The sequence below is a fragment of the Candoia aspera genome, chromosome 2 (assembly GCF_035149785.1).
Source record: "Candoia aspera isolate rCanAsp1 chromosome 2, rCanAsp1.hap2, whole genome shotgun sequence".
In the NCBI taxonomy this organism is placed as follows: Eukaryota; Metazoa; Chordata; class Lepidosauria; order Squamata; family Boidae; genus Candoia; species Candoia aspera.
In genome coordinates this window covers 262,542,382-262,559,189 of record NC_086154.1, presented here as the reverse complement: position 1 = coordinate 262,559,189, position 16,808 = coordinate 262,542,382, and positions in this window count along the sequence as shown.

Below are 16,808 nucleotides of genomic sequence, written 5' to 3'. Positions count from 1 at the left end.
TCTGCGTTTTTAGCCCTCCCACCTGCTCTTTTAAAACTTTAAGAGTGCTGTTGGATACGCCTTCCAGAGCACTACACTGGAGTGATCGTTCTCCTCCAGTTCTTAGTCAGTGCCAATACCTAACCTCTTTTAATATTGGCTCTGGGATTTTCAATAAAGCTCTTGATAAACAGGTTGGATCAATGCTGTTGATTTGTGTGTCAGATGGCATTTTGGTCATCAATGTCTTTTGAAAGGACTATTGTCAACTTTCAACTTTGTCCTTAATAGTGAAAATCCTCCCATAAGGGAGGCTGAGCTCTAAGTCACTTCAAGAAACAAAAACCCACCACACCATAATCGTCAGCGGGGTCAAGAGATTAGTGGCGTAGGTGGGCCAAGAAGTCCAGATTCAATTATGCAAAGTTCAGGAAGTCAGGAAGATGGCTGTCACCTGGCCCTATAGAAGTACGGCAGTGACAAATGAAGGATGTGCGTATAAACATCTGCTACTGTGCATATATTAACAGCTCAATACAGCCCCTTGTAAGTTGTCCAGTCTGTCTGCATAACCTCCATGTGATATTAGTGACATAGTTCAGACATTGATTGGTGATTTAGGCCAAGAAGGAAACGTATTGGCCAGGCACGTGTAAGGTATTCCAATATCTTCTGCTCGTTTCTTAGCGTAGGCTGGAGGCTCTGCAGAATGATGGTGCGACATGCAAAATCCCACATTATAACTGGTTTTATTGACAACTTTCATTAAACTCCCATTAACCCCTGACGTGTGTATTCTTCTGAAACCAAACTTGTAACTCCTGTCATTTTCAGCAGGATTGTGCAAACTGTGTTTTGTAGCCAACGCAAGCAGATGGTGTTTTGTCACGAGGCATTATGAAATTGAAGTTATTAAAACCATTTACAGCCTCAGGGCAGGAAGGGGAGAGGAAGAAATCAATGACTGTCAAATAGAAAAGGACTGGAATCAGTGATGGGGGAGAGACAAAAATGATTTTTTTTTTTCAGTCCATCAAAACAAGTACGCAAGAGTCAAAACTTAAACTAGCCAAAGCGGTCCCTTGGGATAGTCCATTTAAATTTAAACTCTTCCGGTTGAAAACACCCACCAGGATGAAGGAAGGGTTCCCTGTTAAGTTGCTGGAGGGAATCGGAAGCGTAACTGGATCATATTTCTTTCTGCTCCTTTGTTGAGCATTTGGGTCATGTTTCTTGGTGGTTCTGTTGCCTCGATGCTCCAATAATACCCTGTATCCTTCCCATGTCTGTAATCTGATGTGCACTCTGTAAGCCATGGATCTGTACATTCATCACACATTCCTTCCACCTCCTGGGCAAATGCTTCACAAACACAGCCTTAGAATAATTAACTCTTTTAAATATAAGTGTGTGACATTTTAATTTAATAAATTATCCAGATCCCTTTATAAAACTTTGTGCTTCTGTTTATTTTCATGCGTCTTGGCTCACTTCCGGGCCAGAACTGTGGCAAAGGTAAAGAACATTACCTTTTAGTTACCTGTTTCCTCCTCTGCCATAAGCATATAAAGCCAGACACTTTCCACATGTGGCTAGAATATATGTCACTTTGTTTCTTTTTTGGCACTTCATACTTGTCCTGTTCCTTTGACCTAACCCTGGTTGGTTGGAAAGAAGACTTCCAGATGTTGCCCTGAGAGGCTTCTGCATCAGCCTTCTTTCACTGGCCCAACTTTGGGTGAAGATTCCCATGGGTTCATGGGTGCGTTCTGTTCTGGTCAATCTGGGTAGAGTGGATATGCAGGACGAGATACAATCCCAAACCATTTCTCTGTTTCCTCCTCCTCAAAGTGGTAGGTGGAAATTGGGCAGCAGGATCCATAGCAGCTTCCATCTGTACCTTAGCTCCTGAATTTGTTGGGTAGATCTTGTAGACTGAGGTATCCTCTCCTTGAGATTATCTGGATTCAGACTAGAGATCTTCTCCCTTCACAGTTGCTGCTTCCTGGGACTACGTAGCTAAAGTATTGCAAGGCTTTGACTTTGCCATCTGTGGATCCTTGACCTTACTTCCCGGAGACTGTGAGTGTGTGTGCGTGCACCTTCGAGTCAGTCTTGAATCTTGTTGACTGACTACCTGGAGAGGTCTCTGCTGTTTACTAGACAACATTGTGGGAAGTGGCTTGCCCTTGCCTCCTCCTCCCCAGGGCTGAGAGGGAGGGACTGGCCCAAGGTCACCCAGCTGGCTTCGTGTCCAAGGCAGGACCAGAACTCATGGTCTCCTGGCTTCTAGCCTGGTGCCTTAACCATGACACCAATGACAACTTTAACACTAGTTCTGGTTTTGAGAAGTGGGATCTGGAACCCCTCCTTTTCTGACAGAGGGACTGCATTGCTTTGCGACTCATAAGATGCAGCAAACTTCCCTGCTGAGCTGAATTGATTTCTTTTCATGTGCACGATAAACACCCCCACACATAAAACTTTTGAAATGGTAAACTCTATTAATTTGCTGCATTTTTCCAAAGGAAAATGGTTTATCATAACTTCGTTTTAGACTCAAGTGCTTGAGGCCTTAAATCATCATCATAAATTTGTGCTGCTTGGGTTTTAAACATAAATGAGAAGATCCATGATTTTTTTCAATATACTGCTGTGTGTTTCCTTTCAAAATGACTCATAGCTTATGACATCAACACGGAGAATAAAAGTGGGAGATTTACAATACTTAAAAATAACCAACCCAAAAACTGGGGTTGTAGCTGAAAAATGGGAATTGCTGCTTCCATGACTAAAATCTGCAGAATGAGGGATCTTTTAAAACTGGCATTGCCTGATAATTTCTATCTCCAGCTGCCAGAAGATGTCCTGTTGTTTTAAAAGATTCTGCCAATTTTATTCCACCGAGTCAAACTCCCAAAATTCCCACTGTGCTATACCTCTCTTTCCATTTTTATTGCTTGCTCCTTCAGCCACATTCCCAGAAATGGAAAGCTTTCAAACGTGCTATGCACGAACACGCAAATATCCTGAAATCCAAGAAATGGTAGTGTTAAAAATGTTAAGAATCAGCCAAAGAAGGTGGATCAACTTAATTAGGTGCATGTGTGTGTGTGTGAAAGAGAGTGAGTGTGTGTGAATGATGCTAAAAGGATAATCTAAGCCTCCCTCCCTGGAGGGAACATCTCCCAGTTGGAGAGCCACTACTGAGAAGGTCCTGCCCCAGGAACCTGGTGAAAAAGCTGCCTAACCTGGTAAATATTCTGGTGAACAGACCAGCATATCTCAAGGTAGCCTGATTTCAAAAATTAAATTCTGTGAATTTAACAAAGAAATGTATTGGCAGACAGAACGGTTAACCAAGCATCAAAGTGGTATGATCCTAAAGGCCCATGCGGTCTTAATGGCCCAGCCTGTATCTTTTTGCATCGCTCAATCTTCTATGATGTTTTGATTTCCTTGGAAATCTTGGTACTTAACTTCCAGCCTATCTCAGTCTTAGCCCGTATAACCGCACTGGTCTCTTATTCACTGTGAATTTCTCACTTTTCAGCTCCTTAAAAATGTAACGAGAGACCAGGCGTTGTCTAGATTGTCTGATAGGTGGTGGTTGAGAGAGGAGTCAGAGTGTGCAGACCATGTCAGCACCAGCGAGGTGAGGAAATGTAGCCATGCGATTCTACAGCAAGCAATGTTCAAGCTGTAGCACGCTGTGGTTGGAAGCGGCTGCCAAGGCAACTTGCTTCAAGGGGTTGCTTGTTCTGATGGCTGAGCAGACTTAATGCGCTCTTGAAGGCAATTTGGAAGGGGGGGGGCGGTTAGAAATGTGGGACAGCTTGGTTCAAGAAAGAGCGGGCAACACTTCCACCAATGGCGGAATCCAAGTGCTGGTGCTTAGGATCAAAAAAGCAGCGGAAGAGCCTTCACAGAGATCTTGCTGGGAAAGGAGGAATGTGCAGTTCAGGAAACTATCATTACTTACCCCTTCCAGAGCAGATGGGTGAAAATGATTCTGGTGGCTCAAGACGAGTTGTGTAGATCTAGGATTAAACTTCCTGCCAAAGACAACTGCAGCTGGATTCTGGGTGTTTCTGGATAAATTCTAGAAGGGTCTGAGCCAAAACAAGAGACGTGGAATCCTTGAGGCTAAATAGAGAGAAAAGATAAGGGAGTCTTTGACTCAAACCAGACTGCGAGTGATTACATGGATATATTTGCCAGGGCTGCCTTCTGTGATGGCTTTTTGACTAGTCGATCTGGATCAACAGACCTAGCATTTCCTAAAGATCTCCCATCCAAGAAGTAACCATGCCCAACCACGCTTAGTTTCCAAATCCAGATAAGGTTGTCACCTCCTGAGATTTGTGGGTTCCGGCTGTGGTTATTTCTGGATGCAAACTCTACAAGAAGGACAGGGAAGAGTATGCTTGGGTGTTGATATTGCCCAATATCACAAAGAAACTTCTGCCTTCAGCTCCCCTTCAACACTGACCTGGTGAGACACTGGGGACCTCTCTATGGAGAAGAAATCTATTGAATTAAATATGTAGTTCTTAGGATTACTGAGTGCACGGAGGGCCCAGGCATGCTCCAATGACCTCTCTCCCTTTCTGTTAATGCAAAGCTCATTGGCATAATGTCCAAACTGGGTTCTAGGTAGCTTGCACAATAGCAGACATTCCTTGATAAGATACATCGTGATCCTCCAGAGCTTTAAAGCCTCATTTCACCTGCCACCTACTCAGCTATCACTGTGAAAATCTGGCAGACAAACACCTGTCTGAACTTTAGGACCTAAACCCTTCATGCTTAAAGAGAACATATTTATCTTCAGGATGACAGGTAAGTAGCTAGCAACCAGCAGAGGATCCCTACGAGCCGTGTAGAGCCCCAGCTGGTGAAGCAGTGAATGTACCTGTGTGGAATTCCCTGCCCCAGATTCAAAGATTGCTGTGGGATGAGGCCAAAACTTTGACCAGCTCAGCATCCTCAACAAGGTGTTTGGGGGAAGCCAAGAGGCAGGCTTCCGTGGGTTAGGGTTAGGGTTAGGATTAGGGAATCCATGGGAATGCTCTTTGGTGGTTGGTTGTGTCCTGCTGAGGTTTACAGTAGATCTACCCTGCTTCAAAGCATGGAGTCTTCCCCAACCTGATGCCTCCTGGATGTTTTGGATTGTACCATAACTCCCAGATTTTCAAGTTTGTTCATTGAATGGGTTTCCTCTGGGAAGATCAACCAAAGTTGCTTACTCCTAAGTCAACCCACTGAGCTACTTGGCAACAGTTTCCTAAGGCTATGTTCCTAATTCATGCTTTACTTGGTTACCAAATTAACTCTTTTTCTAAGTTTAGAGATGTGGAAACCCACAACTTTGTGGTTCAACATAATTTACCAAAAAAGGGATCCTGAGCCTGCTGTTTGGCCTCTGCAGAACACTGTTTGTGTGGTACAGATGCCCCCCTAGCTGTGTAGCTGCATCCACATGTCATGTTTAACCTGGTTACAGAATTAACCACTTTCCAGATTTCACACAATACAGTGGAGCTTCAAGTTGCGAAACAAGCTGGATAGACCCTACACACTAAATCTCTCTCTCATACACAGATACAGATAGATACACAATTCCCCCTGATCTGGTTAAGTGAGTTGTGTGAAGAGAGACTTGGTGTCCCTCAGCTTGCCTGTTTTCTGAGTGTTGCCTGTTCTCTAAAGAGCGTCATTTCCAACAGAGTCTCTAGGGCAGTGAGGCTGGCTGGGGAATTCTGGGAGTTGAAGTCCACCCATCCTAAAGTTGCTAAGGTTGAGAAACACTGCTCTAGGGCAACCAACTATGGTTAAAGGATTTCCAAATCCTCCGCTGATCAGCTTGCTTCTTCACCAAGGAGGAATTAGTGTTTTCTACCATCCCCCTTGCTACTTAGAAAGTTTCTGTGGTGTCACTGTGCTGTTGGGTTCCTTGTGGCGTGTTTTTCCTCCCTTCCTTTCCCCTGCCAGAGCTCTCCCTTATTTAATTATTGAGAATCCAGCCCGTAAAGCAAGCTGTTTTAATTTTAGTTATTGTTTTCTTAATTGCAAATCAGGTGGCACAAATGGGCCCCTGGAGTCTTTGGAGTGACTGCCCAGCAATCCTCAAGCTGCTGATGGGAACATTTAGAAACAGGAGCTGGATGGCTAACCTGGAATGCACCGCTTGCATTATACCGGGAGCACGTCGCAGCAGTCGTCCAGCCAGGGAGGCAACTTCGTCTCGCTGATACAACTTCCTGAAAGTGGGGACGCTGGGCAGATGGCTCAACCGGGAAATGGAGGAATGCTGGTGGGATCGAGCCTTAGCTAGTCTGGGTTGGTGCAAGGCATCTCATTCCTAGGAATGGGGGCAGCTGGGGGCAGCTGATCCTCCAAGCCAAAGGCAACCGACTTCTTTGCCAGCAACTCATGATTATTTGGACAACCAACAAGGGGCACCTTTACAGTCCAAAGAAACATATAATAATCACACTTGGTTTTCACACTGCAGAATTTATGCATAATGTAGTAATAAGGCAGCTGATTGGGGCCAGGTATGGGGATAACATGTGGCATGTGCTGAAAGATTTATATTGGTTGTTGGTTGAATTAGTAGACACAACTGAAGATGTTTGGGCCTGACTGCCTGAAGGACCACCAGTCCTGTTATGAACCTGTCTGGCCACAAAGATGCACAGGAGGGGTCTTCAGAAGACTATTTACTTGGAAGGAAACTTCTGGGACCCCCCCCTCCCCAGGCTGTGGAATATGGTCCTGTGGAAGCTGCAGGGGTCACCCCTACACCCACACTTTAAGCTTAGAATACTTGTACAGGTGCATCTGTTGTCCAAGGCTGACTGACCCTGTTCTTGAACTTGTTTAAGACTTCTTGTATTTTGTATTTTCATCATTGTTTAGTGACCTTCCCTGCTCATTTGAATGGAAAACTGAAATATAAAGGGGGCACTATAAAATATAGTAAATAAAAAGGGCCAAAATAATTTGGTTTTGTCTCTTGAGCCATCCTCCTTCTGTCGCATGCTGGCTGGGATGTCCCGCATCAGAGAGTCCTGGCAGAAGAAACTGATCCAAAGCTATCCTAAGGCAGGTTGGGAAAGACCCACCTGACTTTTTCATCTTGCCTTCTGGAAGCTGAAGGGCACCTTTGGGCATACAGTAAATGTGTTACTCAGTGAAAATATTAGATAAGACCTTACTATCCTCAAAGGAAAAATCTATCCGCAAGAAATAATCTTTCCACCCGAGTTCAAGGTTAGCTGGAGGGAGTCTAGTCAAACGAAGGTGAAACACATTTTGGAGTTCCAGCAAGCTTGATATCCAGTATCAAATCATGGCGTTCAAGAATATTCTGGGATGCAAAGAGGGAGGCTTCAACTTCTTCCCCGCCATATTATGAGTGGACAAGTCCTTCTTCAATCTTCTCCGAGGCAGATTCTCTACCTGAAATTGGAACTGATAACATTGATTACCCCCTACCAGGACCTATGGCATCTCTTTCACATTCCAGCTTGTTTAGGTGACATTTTACGGACCTGAGGGCTCTTCCCAATACTGGACCTCCAGTATTGAATTCATTTAATAAATTCATTTATTTGTTTCCCACTCAGATCTATTCTCTGTTCCCTTGCACGTGTGACCGTTCCTTTCCTTCTGTCTGCCCCAATCTCTCTCAGGTGTTTTCTGGCTCTTCAATCCTGCAGTGAGAAGATTAGAGTGGTCAAACAGAGCCATAGGCACATAGGTCAGTCCACCTAAGATGATTCAGCAAGAAAATAAGGGACAAATATTTGAAGAGTGTTATCATGGCACAGAAGCCTAGGGTTGGAAAATGACATTGAGACTGTGGAGTCCAACCCCTTGTTCAGTGTAGGAATCCAAATTTAAGCATTTCCAGCAAATGGCTGACCAACCTCCACTTGAGCACCTCCAAAGAAGAGCTTCCCAGCTCTTACTGGTTCCCACTGCCCAACTGCACTTAGTGTTAGGAAGTTTTCTCTAACAGTCCATGCATGACCAGAGAGTAAACATATTAACTCAAAAATATTAATAAAATGTAAATGAAATAAAATTTAATCTAGGTTCCCTCCTGGTCCCAGTTGTTTCTTTCTGGAATACGTTCCCCCAGTAGCCATTCAAAGGCCAGTGAGGCCCACCCAGAATAACTTACATCTCTGGCCCAAGAGCCTGAGAACAGTTTTTGGAGCAAATGGCAAAATGTGGCAGTGTATCAGTCCCCCAGTGGGCTGAATTCAGCATTTATCCACAACAAGCTATGTAGGCCTCCAACTTCTTGTTACCAACTCTGACCCTGCTTAGCCCTTTGCACTGCTTGGTTTCTCACCCCTTGTTGCTTCCAACTCTGTTTTTGTTTTGCGTTATGAATTATAGGTAGTCCTCAACTTACGACCACAATTGGGACCAGAACATCAGTCACTAAGCAATTCGGTCATTAAGTGAGGCATCATGTGACCATACCTGATTTTATGACCTTTTTGCCACAGTTGTTAAGCGAATCACATGGTTTTTAAGTGAATCCAGCTTCCGCCATTGATTTTGCTTGTCGGAAGCTGGCTGGGAAGGTCACAAATGGCGATCCTGTGACCCTGAGACACTGAAACAGTGGTAAATACATGCCAGTTGCCAAGCATCTGAATATTGATCACGTGACTGCGGGGCTGCTGCAACAGTTGTAAGTGCTAGGAGTGGATGTAAGTCACTTTTCCCAGCACTGGTGTAACTTCAAACAGTTGCTAAATGAATGGTCATAAGTAGAAGACTACCTGTATAGTTGCTATCCTGTAGCCCAGTAGGATGGGAGGGATTTTCTATGAAGAACCACTCGCTTGTGGGACATAATTCAGGAGCAGAAGGCCCCAGTTCAAGCACTGACCTCTCCAGTGAAGAAAAAGATATTTCTCTGCCGGTCAGCACAAGCCAAAGGTCAAAAGAAATGGCAATGTCAAAAGCGATGCCTAGGAACTCCACACCCGGAGCTGAGTTTTCTGTGGCTTTGATTCAGTCAGAACTTCCTACTTCTCCGTGGCATTAGAGTCCGTGGAGGAGCAGTCTTGTAAGACATTTGAGGATTCTTAGACTCACTTGATTTGCAGACGTTTGGTTGCAAGTTACATCCCATGTTAACAAAATCCCCGGGGAAAAAAAATAAGATAGCTAAAGAGGTAAACATGGTATTAAGTGATACCCAAAAATATGAATTTGGACATTTTATGAAGAATGCGGGCTTCACTGAATTCAGCCAAGAGAATTAGTTTACGTAAGTGGAAGGAATGTTGTTGTTCTGATGTGAAGGAATTTATTTATTTATTTATTTGATTTCTATAGCCACCCATCTCAACCATGATATGCGGAATGATATGCGCTCATTATCAATTTTTGAAACACCTTTCTATTCTAAAAACGAGATGGAGCAATGACTTTCTAAAGTGTCTAGTTTAATGACATCTTTAAGGATTGAATTCTTGTAATGATATTATCTAGATCTTGTTTCTTTTTTATTTGCCTTAGTTCCTCTTCGTTTTCAGTTTCTTTTAATCACTGTAATGCATGGTACTTTTTCACAGTATTATCACAGATCATTGTTTTTATTTGTGTATTTGACTGTTGTGCTTCACTCATTAAAAAAAAACCCCAGTTTTAAACTTTGGGTTATTATCAAATTTGAGGCAAGGGATTGCAGTGAGAAGCTTCTTCCCCACCTCTCCCTGATTTTTCTCTGAGAAGCCCTGCGCGAAGGAGTGGAAAAAATAAAATAGTCATTGCTATGTTGTGATCTCTTTTCCTAGGATCTTGATCCTTTACTTTTTTTTTTATAATCCCTTGCAGAAGTCAGAGGTTTTCTCTGATTTTTCAGAGCAGCAGCTAGTTCTGTGAGCTAGCTCAAGCAATGAGAAAGATCTCCAAGATCTTAGTAACCAAGTTAAAGAACTGATCTTTTCTCATTGATTTGGTGATATTGGAGTTCTCTTCAATCTTTTTTTCCCACCGGTACTGCACCAAAACGCTTCTCATAAGACAAAACTTTAAATGGTTGGGTCTTAAGATGTTGGAGGTACAAGCCCTCACTATAAGCCACAGCTGAGTTTGTTCCCTTGGGTATAGCAAGCCACGTGAAGACAGCAATTGGGTTTTGCTAACTTGGGTCGAGTGTACAGTGTGAATTTGTCATTTATTTTGCAGCTGAAAAGAAGTCTGCTGAATGTGTTGGTTGCAACCTTAGTTTCCAAGTACAGAATATGAGTTTCCAGACTTCAGATACGCAGATGGGGCTGCTTTTGATTGCTGAACCCTAAGCAAACACAACAAGCATTGGCTTGCATAAATAAATTGGGCTAGTTGCAATAGAGACCAACACATGTAGGCTGTGTTCACCCAACACACTTAAGCTGGTTACTGAATTAAACCATTTTCTGGGTTCACATAATACAGGGAGCTGTTGGCCCAGCCGATGAATCACGCCATGTTGCGGAAGACGGATGGCAACACTTTATTTCTGCTCAGAAGTAAAAAAAGTCCTACGCTCGGAACCCAAGTCCAAATCAAGTGCCCCAACTGAAATTCAGCACGCTCTTTTAGACCATAAAACCACATACACAGGTCATAATTTCCTGATTTTATACCACTTGTTCCCGATTTATTGAAGACATGTGCCGTTTAGGCTGGTATCCCATAATAAGCATGGGGGGGTGCACTTAACTAGCTAAGTTCTCCACCTCTGGGTGTTTTCTAACATGCTAATGATAAACTTCGTTTCACCTCTGGACCTTTGTCCAGACATTCTTGACTGGACAAAGCCAAATGCCATGTCACCTTCCTCTAGTCCAGCAAAAAGTTCTTTAGCCAGGTTACAAAGCCCCAACCTGCCAGCTGGTCCAACCCTTCTTCTCTATGAGGTGTTTGGGGTCAACCTCTTGTTCCTACTAGCAGGTGCTAAAGCAGGTATTAGCTAACCACTGATTCTGACAAACAAAAGCGTTGGCAGAGTGATTAAAATGGAAGTGCTCTGGCTGAAGCTAATTCAAGGCTTACAACCCCCCCCCCCAATGGTTTGTTGATAGGCTAATAGGCCAGGCCCTCAGAACCATAAAGTAATCAACTGAACTTAGGTGTATACACCATGCTAGTATTTCTCCTCCCTGCAAAAGATTTACATCACACAAATTTTGCTAACTTTACCTGACCTGATGCAGGACAGCATATAAAGAAAACAATAGTAAGAAACCCCTTTTGGAGGCAAGGCAAGTCTGTTAGTTAAAAGGTAGCATATATATTTCTTAGGAGAATTATTTATGATTTGGAGGAGATGAGAGTAGATTTCCTGGGATCTGGACAGCCATTGGCGTGGAAAAAGATGGAGATATACATTATTTCTACTACGCTTATCCAACAGACTGGCTGAGAGCTCGGAGTACAGACAGGAAGCAAGGCTTTCCTCTTTGTCTGTGCCTGGTTTTTGCTCTGCTTCCCCCGATTGAGATATTCTCAGCTTGTTCCTTTCATTCTTCTTACGGGGAAAGCAGAGCAAGAATGATCTTCTGCTCCTCCTCCCCCTTCTTCCCATGAGGACAGAAAGTTCAGAAATGCGTGGTTTTTATCAGAGCATGGAACTTCCTTGAGAAATCTGTCTCTAGGTACTCCTAATGAGTGTGATTCTACAGACACCAGCAGGCTCTGCTGAATACAACTCCCAGGGAATGAACGGGGGTGGATGGGTGGGTTCTGCTTGTGCAGATCATCTCTGAAGGCCCTCTTTCAGAGGTCTTCTCTAGCTGAGATGCAGTGAGCGTTTGCATGGAAACAGGCCTTTCTGATGGCAGCCCCCATCTATGGAATGACCTTCCCATGGAGAAGGACATCAGCGTTACAAACTTTCCATGCTAGGCAAAGACATTTGTATTGGCCTGAGCATTTTAGTCAGTTTTATTAATTAATGTGTTGATTTTTAGACATGTTGCTGTACAGATTGGGTTGCTTGGGTTGCTACTTCTAATCTTTTAGCATTATGTATTTTGATCCCGGTGTTTTATTGTATATATTGTACATCTATTCTATGTAATCTAATTGCTTTAGAATTTTCCTGTGTGGTTTTAGCCACACAGTAAAATAGCATAAGCCATCTTGGGAACACCTGGTTTTGAAGGCCGGCATAAAAGTTAAAAAAACCTTTTTGTTTGTTTGTTTAAAAAGGAAAAACAATATCGTACAAGCTTTCCTTCTCTGGAGGGTTCCTCTCCAAAGTCAAGATGACAACTGCAGCTGAAACCCTGCCCCTATTTTCATGCAATACAAATAAAAAGAGAGTGGGGCTTTGATTATGTGGTCATGGCTGCCATCTTGACTTTTTTGACCCCTCAAGGGTGCTTCTGATCCCACTGATCCTTTAGGGCTCCCAGGACTTACAACCAAGCTTTTTTCTCTCTTCCTTCATTGGATCTTTTCCAACTGGGTCATCCCTTGCCATTTCTTGCCATCCCCTCTGCTGCTAAGTCTTCTCCTTCATGGTATGCTCACCAACCACCCCACCTTTGGCTTTGGTATATCACCTTAATAGCTTGGATGTAGTTTGTTTCCATAAATGTTAACCCTCTAAAAGCCTATGCTGCCTTAACATGTGCAACCTCTGGTTAGCTTAAGCCTTCCAGGGGAAGCTTTTCATTCTTTTCAGCCAAACAGTCCTTGATTTAAGCAACTGCATGTTTAAGCTTAAAACCTAGAATGAATGGAAAGGCCTTCAAGTCTGTGTAATATGTAAGTAAGAATTCTTTTTACCCTGAAGTTAGGAGAATGGCCATGATTCCATATTAAAAGGAGATCTCTCCAGGTTTCAGTGTTGTATGTTTGAATGTGTATATTCAGGCAGAGATGCTAAATAACAAGAATAGGAAGTTCTTGAGAACTTGGAAAGCAGGAGGAAGTCTAATGAATCTCAGTATGAAAGAGATCCATAATCAGTATTTTTTTTTAATCAAAGGAGGGAAGATAAATTCAGAGAAGGCCCTTTTTTTTTAAATTTGGAAAACAAAAATCACAACAGCTGGTGTTTTTGCTTAATCTTGAGCCGAGAGCTTAACACCATGAAGCCAGATTTTGCATTGGCAACTGTGACATCCCATCACTTAGGCTGTCCTCCGGTTCTTCCTCAGCCAGGGAAGTTTGCCCACACCCAGGGAATAAGACTGGCTTAGTGGCTGGGCCAGGCTGTGGGTCTGCAAGCACAGAGGCCTGTTCAGCCATGCAAGGCAGGAAAAGAGGAATACATTTCATTCAGCCGTGGAGGAAAGGAGTGAAGATTTTATTTCTTGAAATACTCCATTTCTGCAGCAGCAGTTTCCTAGTGGCTCAAATGTTAAGCATTTATGGCTAAAGGAGCTGACAATGTTTTGGCATTTAAGCACCATGCTTTTAGGTAGCCTCTGAATCCCAGGAGGTGGTGGAACATAGTGGTGGTGAGGGTAGGAATAGCTGAAGTTCAGAACTCTGGAAGGGGTTGTGGCAAGGCAGGTTATGTTGAATACGTTTCTTGGGTCCTTCAGCTTACTTACTTCATGTCTTCTTTCTACAGGAATCCTGGAAGATTGTGCTGCCACATTTCAGTATAGTGTCCTTCTGGAAGAAGGAGTTATTGAGGCCTCAGAGGGGTGCTGTTGGGTTGCCCACGTGTGCTCTAGTTTAGGTGGCAAGGAATGGGCCACATTTCTCTGCCATTCTCCCTTTATCATCAGCAATGGAAGGATGTCAAGGTCTATGTAGCATCTCCAGAGGTGTGTTGCAATCTGGAGGCCTACCAGATGGTGCTGGAGTACAAATCTAAGCAGTGGTGCTTCTCTTTGGGCCAGTGTTTCATGCTAGAGCTGAATCCACCTGGGGTAGGTTACGAGACTAGCAGGGCATGGAGCATTGTGGGAAGGGGAACGGGGGTGTTCTCGGGTGGAACTTTGAATATTAAGGCTACTAGGTTTGCCTTTTGATCCCGTGACCGTGTTTCCATACTTAGCTTAAGCTGGGGACTAAGTCAACGCAATTTCTCAGAATGCGCAGGACACTGAACTTCAACCAACCAAGCAGGCAGGCCTGCACACTATGGGAAAACAAACCAAAACCGAAATGAAAGAAAAGAACAAGGTTACCCAAGATTAAAATTAACCAAACAAAGCATCTTGTGCTCATGAAGTTAGGTGTTTGACCTAGGTAAGTGTGATGCGTGAACATTGCCAATGTGCATTATTTCTCAGCCCACTTGTGGGCTTTGCTCCAGGTTGTGGCATAAGTATAGTGAAGGCAGGTAGGCAGTTAACCTAGAACCTCCAGCAACTGGGTCCCTATGGGATTTCTCCTTGTCCCGTGCCTGCAACAAATCTGATAATGCAGAGTAAAGAAACAATATATGGATTGCAAAAATTTGTTCAGCCACTAGGTGGCAGCAACTACTTAGAGTTTTCTGGATCTCTCTGATGCCATTTAGAGGTCAAAGAGATTTTTGCAGCACAGGCATGGTACTCCTCACACAGCCCCCCTATCCCCCCATTCCCCAAAGGAGCCATTGTGGAAGAGTGGCAGAGAAAGAAGGAAAAAACTGCTGTCAATTGCAGGCTGGTTGTTCAAAATGGAAGAAATATTCCAGAAGAATTCAAGGTCAACAACTTTTGTAAAGTTGCCAAGGAAGCTGCATGGATTCAGTGCCCAGGAGTTGAACTTCAGGGTGTCTCCATTCTCTTAGTCTGTGGTTCAACATGATTTTGGGAACACAGCCATTGTCTTAATAATGTTGGAATCAAGCTATCCCTTACTTTGGTTGGCTTTAATAGGCTTTGGATTTTGGGCACAGCAAATGTTTTGTTAGTCTAATGAAGGTTTAGCTGTTGTCTGAACCCAGCTGATGGTTTGTATGTCTCTGTTTACCCAGCCATCCTTTAAGTCTTGAGGCCCCTCCTTGACTAAAGGTTAGAATAAGGCATAAGAATTCAGAATAGTTCACCACAAGCAGCAATGGCCCTATTGTGACTGTGTCCCACTTCATGTCTTCGACCTATACTGGTCTTCATTTCCCACAGTCACCTTCCTAGGATGGAAGCTAAAGTTCAACTCAGCTTGAGCCCAACATTTGGGAAAGTTTGACATTTACATTTTCTAGGGGGGAAACATGAGAAGTAGGACTTCCGGATCTGGGTTGCAACAGTCTGGCCCATACATTGATAGGTAAAGGTAAAGGTTTCCCTTGACATTAAGTCCAGTCGTGTCCGACTCTAGGGGGCGGCGCTCATCTCCGTTTCAAAGCCGAAGAGTCGGCGTTTGTCCGTAGACACTTCCGTGGTCATGTGACCGGCATGACTAAATGGAATGCCGTTACCTGCCCGCTGAAGCGGTACCTATTCATCTACTTACATTTGCATGTTTTCGAACTGCTCGGTTGGCAGGAGCTGGGACTAGCAATGGGAGCTCACCCCGTCACGCAGATTTGAACCGCCGACCTTCCGATCAGCAAGCTCAGCAGCTCAGCGGTTTAACCCACAGCGCCACCGGGTTAAATCTTTTGGACCTCATTGCCAACCTTTAGCTGTTGTCCCAGCATGATGATGTTCACAGGCCTGGTGGATCTGTGCTGCATTTCCAAGGCCCTTTAGCAGCCTCCCCAAATGGTGATTCAAAGTGCAGATCTTTCCGCCCAACATGGGAGATTGCTGAAAGGAGGAGAAGAGACATTGCTCGCCTGCGGGCAGCACTCTGCAAGCAGCGTGTAATGCATTGCCACGTGAAAATATTCTGAGCTGGAATGCCTTGTGCAAATGATAGCTTCTGCCTTCCAGCATTTACACAAAGGGAACAAGGTGTTTGTTCTTCTGCAAAATCTATCAGGCTGCCTCCTGGGAGATAAAAGGACGCAGGTCCCATGGAGGCAAAGAAGCCTCAATTCAGTGGCTCCTGCTGGGAAGAAAACCACAGATTCTTCTCTCTGCGGAAGGAAGAAGGAGAGGCAGATTTCTTTCTACCTCCTTCTGAAAGACTTTGCTGGAAAGGAAACTGATGGCCAGATCCGTAATTGCCCACCACAGGACTTTATACATCAAGCTAGGAAGTTGCTTTCCCCTCATTAGCTCAGTGTGAGCCTCGGACTTCTTTTTTCTTAGTTTACATTGTTCCATATATAATATGAGTAGTAGTCCCTTTATTTCATGCCAGCAGCTTGGGCAGTCAAAGAGGCACTGTGCCAATGGCAGTCCCTCATGTGCAAAGGAAAATGCAGTATACAGTGGGAACCCAGTTATTATTCAACACAACAGCAGAACAGCCAACCTAATTCCAGAAGTGAAAATCTAACTGGCACAACAAAACTGCCACCGGATACTAGGTCATGTAGTTAAAAACCAACAAAAAACATGCTATAATTTGCCCGTTTCAAAAATGTTCCCATCTCCATCAACATCCAGAACATAGTGAAATGTGACCCGGTGATATTTATTCAATTTCTGCAAGGTGGCATGTCAGCCCAACAAGTTAGACTGTTTTAGGAAAGCAATGGCAGAGAGGTCCGCTGCATTCGCTGAATCTTGACGTTTTCTCAAGTTACTTTCTTGGCCTGGGCTCAAACCCCTCTTATCCAACCATTGTCTTGGTAGCTGCTGTTCCTCCTGTTCTTCAGGGAGGTTCCCTTTGCCCTCTGCACAGCATTAACTTGCCTTGATGTTACGTAAAGCCAAGGCTGTTTTGCCCATGAAGCATGCATGGAGGAAACAAGGGAGGAATCGGTGTCTTCCAACCAGGCGCATATTCCTGCCTTTTGACAGGAG